This window comes from Cydia pomonella, chromosome 21 (assembly GCF_033807575.1).
Source record: "Cydia pomonella isolate Wapato2018A chromosome 21, ilCydPomo1, whole genome shotgun sequence".
Classification (NCBI taxonomy): domain Eukaryota; kingdom Metazoa; phylum Arthropoda; class Insecta; order Lepidoptera; family Tortricidae; genus Cydia; species Cydia pomonella.
Genome location: NC_084723.1, coordinates 8,282,508 through 8,297,385, shown reverse-complemented (window position 1 = coordinate 8,297,385; position 14,878 = coordinate 8,282,508).

The following is a 14,878-nucleotide window of genomic DNA, read 5'->3' as shown; positions in this document are numbered from 1 at the left end:
AGTTAACTTTGCATGGCATTTACAGTGACAAATTGACACTTCCTCAATTTGTTCTGTTCAAGTCGGCATAAAGTTAGCTTAGACGGGATCTGTGTTGTCATTCTTCAACGTTAATTTTAAATAGCTAATGACTTTAGGCACTATTGGAAATATAGTGACTGGAGTGAAACGACATACATAATATAGTTAATAATTAGATAAAATCGGCCTAGAGCAGGTCGAGCCATGCTGTGTAGGGTTCCGTAGTTACTTCTGTCAAAATAGGCTAAATGGGGGCTATCAGCGCATTGTTCGTCTTTTAAGACTTTTGCAATAACTCAATAACGGCTGGTCGGATCATGTGCGCTATAGCTTTCATTCAAAGTATTTATTAAGCTTTTGTATTACGAATTTGTTTTTGGATCCATAGTTCAAAAGTTAGAGGGGGTGGGGGGATTTCCATTTTTTTTTCTTTCGGAACGATTATTTCCGAAAATATTTTTTTTTCAATAAATGGTTTTTGGGGGCTTATATAGAAGCTTTGAAAGACCTATGCAACGACTTTAGGGTTCCGTTGCCAAATGGCAAAAAAACGGAACCCTTATAGATTTGTCATGTCCGTCTGTCTGTCCGATCATGTCACAGCCACTTTTTTACTGTGGACGTACCACATCCCAATCTATAAATTGTATATACAGATGTCAATCACAGTGAAAAAAATCAATGATAATAAACTCTGGTTAGCGTAGGACTGAAACCCACATCTTTGGAATTGGTAACGCATTGGACCGGCAATATAAGGCACTGGTCCCACCGCGAGCGAGTAAGCTATGAACTATCGGCTATTTTCTAGCTCAAGAAACGAACAAAAGATAATCGCTTTCGTGTAAATAAAAGAGAGAGATATATATTTATAGTTCATAGCTGGCTTGTTCACACCGCCGGCGAAGACACTCTCCCACCGCCCGGCGAGTAAGCGATAATTCCATACAATGTTTACTAGCCGCCCGCTGATTGTCAACTGTTTCTAGTACATAATTTTACTAGTTGATAGCCGAGCTCGCTGATAGTTGGCGGTGGGACCACTGTTTTCTAGTTGACCGCCGCGATAAAAGCTATCGACTATAAAACTAGCTCAGCGGTACTCGCCGGTGCCTGCTTGGCGATCAGACCGATCATTTTACCTTATGAGGTGGATGCGAGTGCACGTATTTACAATGAATTTAAAACAATCATATGAACTATCTTTGTTGTCCAGTTCGGATGACGATGATGATGTATTTTATAAAAGCGTGTGTGTAGTGGCAGTGGCAATTTTGAAGAGACGGAAGAAAAAAAAAGATATTTTAAAAAGAATGACAAGAAAATGTTGGATGCAAGAAATTAATTATTTCAGAAAAGAATGCAGTGGGTCCAGTATGTTTAGTCATACACCCCTTCCTTCAGATAGTGTAATCCCGACCCTTGCTAGGATCATAGAAGATGTTATGAAAAAAGCTGCATTTTTAGATGGAAGCAAGCCACTTTTCTCGGTGATAGTATAAACATAAGTAAGTGATTTTTTCCGAGGATATCAAGATTTCATTCCTTAGGAGGCCGAGCATAAGCAAGTGCTTATACGAAAATGAAAAAATTCTATACTTTTTTTAGATTGATAGATTTTGACGTGTGCCATGTGCCAATTGAAAGAGATCGATTTATTTAACAAACATTTTGATTAGGATTTTCTTTTTTTTAACACCTTGGCTGCGGCAATTAAATATACCTTGTACATAGTTAACCATACTTTGCAAGTGGTCGATCGAACTTATTATATAAAGGAAAAAATTGCGGGTTAATCGCATCTACCTGTCTCTACCGCACTAATAAGGTACCTATTTTTGTAACACTCAATTGTAAATTTTTCTTCATAGTAAATGTACGAAAACATTTTTTTTTTCTGACTTTTTTGTTCATTACCGAAAGCTGACCCACGGAAACTATTGATACTGGATAGGAATAGAATCGATAGACATAATAAAAAAGTTTGTCAAAAATTTTCTCGCACCCCGTATGTTTTTTCAAAAATCTTTAAACGCCAATCTTTATTAATTTGAAATAGAAGGAAGGTCTTCTAAGACCATTTTCGCTTAGCAGTACGGAATCTGGTGGCTGCACTCACTGACCCAAAATCTATTTCCACCCTGTATAGGTCATTGGCGAATAGGGCCCTCTTAAGTTTTTTACCTTTATGCTGGGCCACCCGGCTGAGCTAGTGGAGCGAGTAATCGCCCGTCGCACGCAAACACTCGCTTATAGCTCAGCGTCTAAACTAGTAAAACTATACTCGCTTCTCGCCGCTCGCCCACTAGTTTGTAGTTTATAGTTTCACTCGCTTATAGTTTGTAGCCGGCGGTGGGACCAGTGCCTAACGTTTAAAAAATAATCAAATTAACTATTTTAAAACGTAAACAAAAATATTAAAGTATAATCGTCAGTATTTTAAACTTTAAACTCATTTACGCTACTTGGTTTGTTAGTTAGTGACATAATAAAAAAAGCTATTACTCCCTAGGGAGTTTTTTCACAATTCATAACTCCCGCGGGAACATTATAGGCCTTTGTCCTTCAGTACACCTGCAATGAAATTACATTACGTCACATTTCCCATAATAAATCCAAATACATGTTATAATCCAACGCCTAAGGCAACACATTGAACCTCTTTATAATCAATTAGAATGTCTAGAGGCACTTTACTCCAGAAATGGCCCCCAATTCCGATGTCGGCAAACACGCCTCTATTAACTGTTGAGTATTTGCTCGGCACACAACTCCAAGCTTTATAGAGGAATAGTTTGCCCCTTGTTACATCCGAAATTAGTGACCTATGGTGATTACCTAATTAATAGATCGGACAAATTTAATCCTACATCATCTCTGTGTTACGAGAGTTAAAATTATAGGAGGCGGGTTCTAAGACTTCTAAGTTAGAAATGTCACCTTTAAAATTAAAACTAAAGTAGCAATATTATAAAACTACTTAAAAATAAATTAATATTCAATTAAAGTGGTACCAAAAGATATATTATACTAATAATAAATAAGTTATAAAAATAATACTTCTTCTAAAACCTCCGCCTGCGGCATTGATCCCCTAACGCTGGCCGCGTTGCCTCTCTAAATTGCTAGCGATATACGCTGGGAGAGGCCAAGCCCTATGGTCTCCCGAGGCGTCGATCAGCCAATGTCAACTTGATTTAATAACAAATCATGTTATAAATCAAATTATGACCTTAAAACATGTAGAGGTGCACCTATCGTGTCTTATCAATATAAAAATAATAATTTAAATCCGAATTGGTACAGAGATTTTACTAAACATACATTACAGGTACATACTAGGACTTGGCAATTACGCGTAGCAATATATATATATCTAGATTAAGTTACAAATAAGAAATAAAATACTAATAAAGACGTATTTACTGTTGTATCATGTACGTACCGCCTTTGGCCAAATAAACTATTTGGATCGGCTATAATTATCGTGATAATTATGTTTAGGTTTTATCTTGGATAATTATTTATTAAGACATGTCGTCACTCAATTAATTTTTAACAAGCAGAAACGTCTGCGAATAATCCCCTAGACCCATATGGTGGAAAATTTTGCTGCGCCTATGGATGAGGTCTTGGTGGCTCAGATGGCAGAGCGCTGGAGTATCGATCCAGATGCTGTAAGTTCAAGTATCACCCAAGACAGTATTTGTTACATTTTTAAATTTATTCTAAGCTTAATATCGTCACTCACTTAGTATAAACAACAGAACTTAACTGTGTAACAGCTATTTAGTCCCTATAACCGCATTGGTTCGCATGTTAACAAGATTGAAGAGCTGCAACGATATCAAAATTGGAATCTTGTATTATTTATGATACCGTTCGGCACGACAGGTTCCTTAGTTATGCCAGATAAGGATACTAGGGAGCGAGGAAGCAGACAATGCCCAAAGGAAGTTAGATTAGTAGTTAGCTGTCGAGAAATCTGTCAGTACCTTGGTAATTTATTCAGCGTTCATCTTGGTTCATCAGATAAAGTAAACGTTTATATATTTGCTTGTATGTGCACTTGTATTGTGCAATAAAGTTTTTTAAGTAAATAAATAAGATACTAGTAAAGGTAAGTATTGGATAATTCATATAATTTTGTAACAATTTAAGGTTGTAACGGAACGTTTTGTGTTTAGACTTACCTGGGCGAATCAACTTTTTTGTGTTGTTATTCTGTCCCGTTGACCAAGGGACAATATTGGCACAGTTTGTTCGAAGAGATGTTTTATGACGATTTCCTAACATGCTCAGTGGATGACCTGTTATAGAAATTGCATAAAATACCTGATTTTATGGTATTTTTTGGATTTCAAGCGTATTTGTCAAAGGAAAAAAACCGTAACCAGTACCCCTAGTGTAAATAAATTCGATTTCCAAACGTGACGTACGCGTTTGCGTTTAGTCTCATTTTGTATTGGATTTCGAAAGAGCGCGCCAAGCGGGACGTTTTGGAACCTCAAAATCCTATACAAAATGAGACTTAACGCAAACGCGTTCGTCACGTTATGATGTTGATCAAAGTTAAACTAGGGATACTGGACTAGAAATGGCAACGTGTGAGACACTAAAACCTTGATCCACCCACCTATAAATATTTTAGTGAGTTGCTTGCTATTTTTTCTGTGTTATTTTGTTTTCATGAAGTGTGCAATTATAAGTTATATTAAGTACTAAATATAAGTTTTGGTGTTACGAACCATTTACCACTGCTGGCCACGTTTAGACTAAAATGTGACGTTATGTAAAAAAAAGTCCAGCAATATTAACAAGTTACTTTCAAGTTGAGGCTCAGTCATAATGAAATGTTATTGTGTTCTTTAGCGTTATTAATGGGCTTTCATACTAGATTATAGTTTTGATGTAATATTAAGCTTTGTTAGTTCTAATACAAAGTTAAAAGATTTCTCTTTTATTTATTACTTATAATGGATTACAATTAGCGGTGTATTTGTATTATAGTTGCACATTGTTGTAGAAAAAATGTTAATAACCCTTTACAATAAGTATTAAGTAGATAAACATGCCTTAATATACTATAACGAGCAGGGTCGATTTTAATTTAACAATTTGTTACCGTAAACTCAGGTGTCTATAGTCCTAAGTATAATACAACTATGGTCCAGTTTTAACGTTGATTATTAACGAGCCTTTTTGGTTTGTACTCTTATATTTATTTTCGAGCTTATATATACTAATGTATTTTTACAAGCTTTATATTACCTTGCAATGTACCTATGTATGTACAGTCAGCTGCAAAAATATGTATCGAGAGAATCGTCTCATAAATATGGTACTACGCTCTTATTACACTGGAATAAGATGCTATGGGATATATTTTTGAGTAAGATGTGTACTCCCTATTTTTTTACATTTGACTGTACGGGTCAAATCTCGCAAGTTTAATTTGAACCACTTCCCGACTTCTAGTGAAGCTGAAAATTTGCATACATACGTAAGTTGGGTGACAATGCAATATTATGGTACTATCGAGCTGATCTGATGATGGAGACAGAAGGTGGCCATAGAAACTCTATGATAAAACAACGCAACCTAATTGTGTTTGGAGTTGTTAGAACTGTCTCGATGAGTATTAGTTGCCTGTGGAGAAAAGTACAGTCAGCAATAAAAGCTTGTACCAAAAATGAATTTTTTGCCAAAAACTTATTCTATATTATATACTCAACATAATTTTTAAAATATTGATACTTACATATTTTACTGGAATTTGATTTTGGACTAAGTATAGTTTTAGGTTGTGGACTAAAGTTACCTGAGTTCACGGTACGCTTTTGAACTGGGTTTGATATGACCTTAACGGTCGTGTTGGTGATTAGCGCGCATTTAGCGACTTTCACTTCACTTCGTGTGCACCAAGCAGAGAGGTCGTATCAAAATAAGAATCCGTAATAAGTTGTTAAGTCTAAATCGGCTTCCAGGTTATTAACCTGCATTTGTCACTACGCCGACGCAGTGGTTATAAAAACATTCTACCGGCTTCAGTTATTACGGTTTCTTGAAAAGACCAGCAATTTTTAATTACTTGTTTTCGCCCAAAATAGACATTTAAAAATACTTCATAAATGGTATCATAGTATTTTCAGAATAAAAGTTTTTCTTTTGCTTTTAGAAAATTGCTTCCACTTTCACGAGTATGATGATTTCGCCAATGTCAAATGTCAATAGAGCATGACGTTGTTCGGTATATGGAAGGTAGAGTTAAGGAACGCAATCTCCAAAGGCAGTACTTATGCAAAAGTGTCCAGTGGTCAGCTATAAATAATAGTTCCAAATCTCTCCAGAGTAGCGGTAGAGTAGCTAAGAACCTAGGCGTTATTGACGGAGTGAAGTGCGCTGTCTATGATTTGATTTTTTTTTTCAAGTATTCTAGGTATTGTAGCGTCACCTATTTAAGGTTTTTTGATGACACTTTATGGTATATGGAGATTCCATTCCTTATCTCCTTCCGTAGTTCGGTAGTTGTAGTTTTAGTAAAGTGAAAATTAGACTTATAAATAGCCACGATGGATTGCCGGGTGTTGACTAAAAGAGGTTGAACGCATTTCAAGATTAATTCTTCATTAACTGGTGTACAGTTAATGAAGAATTAATCTTGAAATGCGTTCCACATTATTTCCCTGCGTAATAAGTTATCAGCATTACACTACAAACAATATTAATGAAGAAAAACAAAAAACATCTCGACACCATTGCGCTAAACCAGAAATCTTGAATAAGACGTAAGTATAGGAAATAAAATAATGGCACTAGGCATAAACGTCTGTATAATCTAATATGCCGTTGACAATCGTTGTCCCCGTCAAAGATATATATAAGTACGTATAAGATAAGAAAAAAACTGTTTCGAAAAATTAAGAAAAAAATATGCTCGAACAGACAGCGATAATACCTTTGGCATATAGTCCAATAGATGGCGACACCGTTTTTTTTTAACTTTTAACACATATCAGTGAAATTACATGGGTCAAATAGCAAAATTTACATTGACAATACGCCTCTATACTCATTTCTCTTTGGTCCCTATACATCGTTTTGGCCTTGTTGTTACAAAATTAAAACAGGTTTGCTACTAAAGTAACAAAATTTAAAACAGGTTTGCTATTGTTTTATGAATACGGGAGTAAAACTTCATAACTGTTTTGAGAGAACGATAACGGTTTTATAGCTCCGTATAAATAGGGGTTAAAAGATCGTAAAATGTCACCGCGCCAACCTTTACTTTGGCGCACCATTAGTGCAGACAAACACATTACACGTATGGTCACATCCGAAAATATCGATACGAAAAAAGTGCCAAAAATATGTATACACGACTTTATTGCCCATATATCAAGGTAGTGTATACATATTTTTGGCACTTTTTTCATATCGATATTTTCAGACGTGACTGTACACGTATGACATAAAAATCACATGTATTGTATGACTATACAAATCATACAGGGTGGGAAAACAAAAGTACAGGGTATCCAGAAGCAGATTGCGGATGAGTGTTGCGGATTGATTAGTAACAATAGACCGCTGGCCGCCGTGCACATGCTATTAAGGTGTATATATAAGGATTTTCATTTGGTACCTATCGCAGCACGGCATATTCATTTCAGATTATGCGGAATACTTTCGGGGAGTGCGTACACAGTGAAGGTGTAGTTTAGAAATTGTGTTAAAAAAAATGAAATCCGCTTTCATCTTCGTTTCGTAAAAATTAATAATTTGTTCGTCAGTTATCGTGTTTTTTGGTTACTCTGTATTTCTTGAAAGTCAAGGCGAAGACAATATCGATATCATCCAACATACTAATGTATAATAAAAAGTCGTAAGTCTTTATGTAGGTGTATACTTTTACGCTTAGTTTCAATATTTGCAGTAAATACGTTGGAAAAATTATTCAATTCTGAACTTCATGCCAAGAGAATAAGGCACATTATCGAAATAGTTTTTAAATATAATTGAGGCATATATATTCAATTAATCACAGATCGCTTCTCTACTAGATGAAAAGTTTAAGACGACGTTTGATGGTCCCTTACTAATGGGTAAATACTAGGTAGTTTAGGAGCGTCACCGCTTATTTCAGTTGCGTCTATGCGTATAAATTCAAATGAAATAAAAACCATTACCAAAAATGAACTCTACAGACACACTTGGACTTACCTACCGATATGGTGCAATGACTCAAAGTAAAACTTTGGCCTTCGACACCAAAAAACACCGCCAGGCTTCTCTGTCCTATTGCAGTTGAGGGCTTTAAGTTCACTTAGTTATTTCTACTACACCTCTTCAGCGGTATGTGAACTGTTGTAAAATAAAATAGTGTAAGATGCATTTTAGTGGTGGACCATTTAATTTATAGTTGCATAGTCGTCATCAGATATCTCCTTAACTCAAAAAATCTGTTTAATTTAAGATTAGTAGTTAAGTTAGAAAAAATGCATGTTTTTTTGATATGAAATAAACAGATTAAATTTTAATTTTTTTTTTATATATTCGAGCGACCGAGGTGCTCAATAATATCTAAACATGCACTATAACGACTTGACAATATAAGCGTATTCAGATATTTGTGAGCACCTCGGCCGCTTCGATATATCTGATGGCGACTGTGCCTACACTACATTTTTCTTTTAAATTTGGGACTTCTTTATTTATATTTAGAACGACGAGCACATTCGATTCTAATAAAAGAAAAAATGTTCCAGAACTCTCGTTCATTTTTCATTTCTTCCATTCTGAAGTACAGAACACCATACAGAAGTGAGTTGGTAACGAAATTTTAGGACACTTTTCCTTCTATTAGGATCGAAAAATACAACTTTAAATATAAAATGGCCCTGCTGTGTAGCTCACCGCGTTTTACGAATACAGATGTTCGGGAACTGCGAGTCTTAATGTGGAGTCTATGTAACAATGTCTGTGCTTTGAATACATACGCGTATGTCTGAAAAGTTTAGCACACCGCAAAGTCAGCTGATGCCCCATCAATCATGCTGCACCCTCGCGCCGGGTGGGTGATATTAGGGACGAGGTTTAAGAAGCAGTCGTAGGGCGTGGGCGTAGATACCTACATTGTTAGCAGTTTGATTACTAAAATATTGTATTCTAGCTATGCTTGAGACGATTTAAAAAAAAAATCCGTAGCAGGCGAGAAAAGGCGCGAAATTATCATTACTTTGGGGCGTTTGGGAGACAACATACCTTTCGTAATACTCGTACTTTAATTACTTTCGTATATATGTTATCAATTACGTACAATTTTACGAGTAGTACGGATTAGTTAGTTTATTTCACTTTAATATAGTTAAAAACTAAGGTAACTAGTGGCTCTTTAAACTGTAGACTGTGTTTTCAAAACTGAATTGACAAAAAATCTATTTAATCATCAAACCTGCTCACGAAAATTCGCGAACATATTATATATTGAGACATACGAAAGCATTTTTGCCCAAGCTGAAACGGGACCTACGCTAACGCTCGGTCAATTATATTATTCAAATAGAAGGATTTTGAGAACAAATTCTAAAATGTATTCTTGAATTTTTATTCATCTTCATTCTTAGTAAATTTATATATTATTATACATTCGCTTTTATTGCACAACTCATACAGCTAAAATATTAGAGTAATTATTTTTTCACGTCAGCAGCTCGAACAAGGGTAATTTTCTGCTTAAAAACAGTGAGCAAAATCGCATTTTGCTCACCGAGTGAGACAAAATAACATTCAAGTGACCTTTAGATTCGAATGTCATTTCAACGTGCGGGGCCTAATACAAGTTCGAAATATTTGGATCCTAATACAAGTTCGAAATGGTTGACAAATAGTAGTATCCGCAATTCGGACCGGATCTTACAAAGTTTTTTTTTACAAAAAAAAAGTTGTCGATTGAACTGTCAATTGATGTTCGTTAATTCATTATTTTCGTATTATTTTATTGAAATTTCTTTCGTTTTGTTTTATTGCGGTAATTATAGTTAATTGTTAGAATACCTTCAGAAAACATGAGTGAAATAGTGATCGGTCCGTCTGGATTACATTTTTTCAGGTTGTATTTTTAGATGGCTGACTGACGTGAAAATTTTTGTGTACTACACGAGATCAAAGTTATTTACATCTCGTGCGCTTTTGAGTCCCTTACTACGCTCAAGATTCTAAATTAGATTCACGAGCGTAGCGAGTATTATAGAATCTTTCGCTTGCACGGGACTCAAAACAAGCACTCGAAGAAATAAACTTTGCTCTCTTGTTGTACAAATAACTATTGAATTTTAGAGGTCAGTATTTTATTTTTTTGACTAAAATATCTTTGTCGATCGGACAGCCGCCAGAAATACTAAGCTCTACGATAATAGATAGGATTTTATAAAGAAAGCACATCAGATAAGCACCAGTTGTATAGCAATGATGAACAACAAAACTTTTCTCATAAATTTCGCACAGAACAAATAAAAAATCGTAAGTATCAACAAAAAGCTTCTGTCTTAAACACAGCTGAAATATGACTGCCAACCGCTACTAAATTAAAAAGATTATTTAAAAAGTTAATTTAAAAAATTTAAGACTCTTTTGATGCTCAAAGTTTGGTAATAATTATACTCCGTTAATAATATATAACAGGGAATTTCAACGCGACGAAAAGGTATCGTTACTTTTTCACACCTTTATTTGAAGTTTCTTTTGAAAATGTATTAATAGCAAAATAATAAAAGCGACCGCATATTACGAGCAAAGATTTTATTTTCTACACGTCGACTGTAATGGTAGAATAATGATTTCGTATACCAAACTATAGTTGCGTACTTTTCATGTATGGGCTCCCACTCAACTATAAGATTAATTTCGATACACTGTAGTAAACTGTAAATACAATTGACCAACCACGTGCCGCCGCGTTCCCAAAAAACGGGCGCGAGGCGCGGGACGGGAGTCGCGCTTTTATGTCTACATATTCGTCTACTGAGATACTTACCAATTTTCATTAAATGTTTAGGTTTTATATAAAAAAAAGTATTATTTTAGATGACTCGTAGAAAAAGTAATGTATAGAATACTGTTATAATCAAGCTTTTCAATCTCGTACCTTACTTAGGCAACTCAGCAAGACTCATTGCCTGAACACGGTACTCTACTGAAAAGCACTCTATTATATCACGATTGTATAAAATACTAATAACGCACTGGAAATCAGTTGATGATCATTTTTCAAACTACTGTCAGCATAAATAGCTGGATAAAGTTTTTTTTTCCGTATAATATAGAAAGATGTGTTACTTTTTTTTTATCTAATTGTGATCTCATAATAAAGACAAGTATATTTTGTTCGGTAACCTAATTAACCACATTTTGCCCTGTCATTTTGAGCCCAAAAACGGTGTCAACCTCGGAATGTGAGATAATAAGCTGGAAACTCGTATACACCTTCATTATGGCTAAACTAAAGGTTTATTTATAGGGCAAAACAAAAAGTTTCGAATGTGGGTGCAGTGAGAAAAATATAAAGGTTCTCTTAAAAATGTGTGCGCGTCGGAAGTTATTAAATCTAGGTAGGAATTTAAGAGCATAAAATATGCGACCAGTTACGTATGTTTCTAATATTTTTAGGAGTATGAACCGGACATATTTACGAGACACCTATTTTGATAAATGTTCGCTACGTAGGGAAAAGCCTCGAAGCGGCGTGTTGATGGATATGTAACTGTCAACCACACGTCTACGTGGCTCTGTCTTAATTAATCTAGATTGTTAGAAGTCACGATGTTCATAATCAGAAATAGAAGCTTTTGTGGCAAAAACGAGTGTTTGAAAAAATGTAACATCGATGAATCTGTTATCGATAAGTCAGTCATAGATTAATAATTAAAAATGTAAATTGTACTTGCTTGATATAACCGAGAAATTTCAAGACAAAAATTAATTACAAATCTTTACATAATTTATTTAGTACTTAAAAATAAAAACGTAAACCGTAGTATACAGTGCTAAAAGAATAGAAAACAGCCAATAAATTAAGGAAGATATCGAAAGTGTTGTGTATTTTGCGGTAGCTATCTTCACTTCATAAAATATAGGTATACATATAGGTAACGTTAAGGTAACATGGATAACAAACATGTCGATATTTCATTTTGTCAAACACTTTATTTTGCCACAACAACTTCTATGTCAGTTCATGATATAGGTAAGTAGTAAGTACCTATAAGAAAGTTACGTAAGTACGATAGAAGTTCCTTAGATACAGTAATTTATTTGCAATTTAAAGCACAACTAACTTCAGAAGTAGTATAAGTATGTGAAATTTAAGCTCAATAGAATATCAGGAAGTTGGTCTAATTTTAGCTTGCAAATTTTGACCCGAACATACATACATATGGGATAAAAAGTAATACAAACAAGTACTACTATCTGCGTAAACATCATGGAATTGCATAATATACCCCTGAACCCTATAAAAGTAACCCGTGTTCTTACTATAAAAATAACAACAAACAACGTAGACTTCTAGTTCTCACCATAAAAGCCTTCAACGCACGTAACCACTAACATTTGGCCACAAAGTAAAACGACCCGCGTTTAATAGGCCACGTCGTTGCCAACATTGACTCTCAGGATAGATATCAGTGCCTGACGGAGCCGTGGGCATTCGAGCTGAAATCCATAGCTTCTGATAAGAAAATAAACGTTGGTGGGTCATTCTTATGAAATAACAGGGCTTAAAATTTAAACTAAGAGGGGAGTTACGATCTTGGTCGCAGGCAGACTCCCGTTTTCATTCAAAAATGAGTCAAGAGAGAGAGTATAATTATCAATATTAATATTTAGGTGTTTTAGGGCACCTTAAACTAATTATACCTACGAGTATTCATAGGATCTACTTGAAATGGAAAAGCTAATTTACTCCTATTTATATCTCAATAATAAGAAGAAAGATCAAAGGAACGAGCGTCTGATGTCTACTCATAAAATTATCCCGATTATATATGTCGATTTGTATATTAATATCAGAATCAGAATCTATCCTAGGTACAGTTTTTACTGGCCTAAATTCTAATTGAAGTAACTTCTTAAAAGAAAGTCGGATCTAGGGAATGACCCTGGACCACTACAGTTTATCCGTTATTGGCGAAATAAAGAGAAAATAACTTCATCTATTGCTCTTATTAATAAGAAGTACCTCTCGTAGTAAGTACCTCTGCTTATCTTGCAAAACTCGACATTTTCAGTCCTCTCTTTATCTTTATCTATCGATAAAGTGTATAATATGAATATCGTCACCAGTTCAGAATCGTAAAAATTTGGTCGTAATATATAGACCTTTAGCGATAAGACCGCCTGTTGTTACCTGGTTCTATTTTCCTTTAAAAGTTTATTCGTATTTTTACATGTATGTAAAATGTATAATTGTTGGTGCAATAAGGAATATTTACTTACTTTTTTTGTTTGTGCACTATGGTACTAATTACAACAAAAATTTCGGCGTAATCAGTGCCTACGATTGTGAACTAGGGTGACGATAAGGCAGGCTTCGTCAGGAGTCGATTCAAGACTATTTTATCTGCAGCTAAGAGATAGTAAGACGGACCTTGGCCTTTGTCTTCTAAACAGTGTATGTGGATGTTGACACAGATATCTGAATCTAACAGATGTGTCATTATTGAAATATTATGTACTGTGCATTCACTTTGTTAGTACTTAAGGCCGCGGATTAGCCGCTCGCGCCACCCTGTTCCGATTAAAATGTATGGACTTGAATGAAAAAAATGAAAAAATGAAAAAATGAAAAATGATTTATTTAGGTATCAAAATAGTATGTCGTTCAAATGAACCTCAAAATAGTAGTATGTCGTTCAAATGAGCCTCATTTAGACGACAGCGGCGGTTCGTCGCGCCGCTCGCCGTTTGATATTAACTAATTTGATATGACAGCATTCATACCAAATTTGTGAACGAAATTCATTCATATAGTGGGTATGCAGTTTTGCAGCTGTGTATATATGTACCGGCGCATGCGAAACGTACGGGCGAATGATAAAATAACCTTAAAAAAAGACAAACCGACTTAAAAAAGTATAAAATAAAAGAATAAGCCTTTTATATGTGCTAGCAACCGCAACGTTTGAAGTCGGTGCCAAGCCAAATAGTTACAATACGCACGGTGGGTTCTCTCTTCGTAGGTAGGCGCTTTTTGCTACAAACCACGTTATCGGTATCGGATACAAGCGTAGCTCACACTGACAGTGAATTAGTTTTTAGAAAAACAAATATTAGATAACGTTTTGCAACTACTACAGTATACTCGTATACTTACTTAGGTACTTACTGCTGTGGCGCAGCGACCTGAAGTGTATCTGAGCCTCCGACACAAAAGACCACGCACGGCATGGGCGGTCGGATGGGTGAAGATCGTGCAGTATGGAGCGCGTACTTGGAAGTTCCAAATGGCCAAAGACTACAGCATATATTTTAACTTTTTGTAAGAAATGATGGAACTAGTCGCAAACCGTATCTCTTGTATTCTCGTGTCTGTGGCGCAGGGGAGACAAACCGGGTAGTGTTGACACTTCAATTACCCCGAAAGCGATAAGGTTACGGCGGTCATGGTTGTATTGAGAATTTATTGTTATTTTTACATCCAACTTTAGTGCGATTCACTAAGTCGTTTATGTGTTGTTTTTTGTTGAAGAATTAGGAGATCTGTACGACTGCCACCAGTTTGACACTGGCATATTTGCTAGCGTGTGCGTAACTTACTTTCCATGCATCTCGCTCGTACTCGCATATCAGTGCGAGTGCG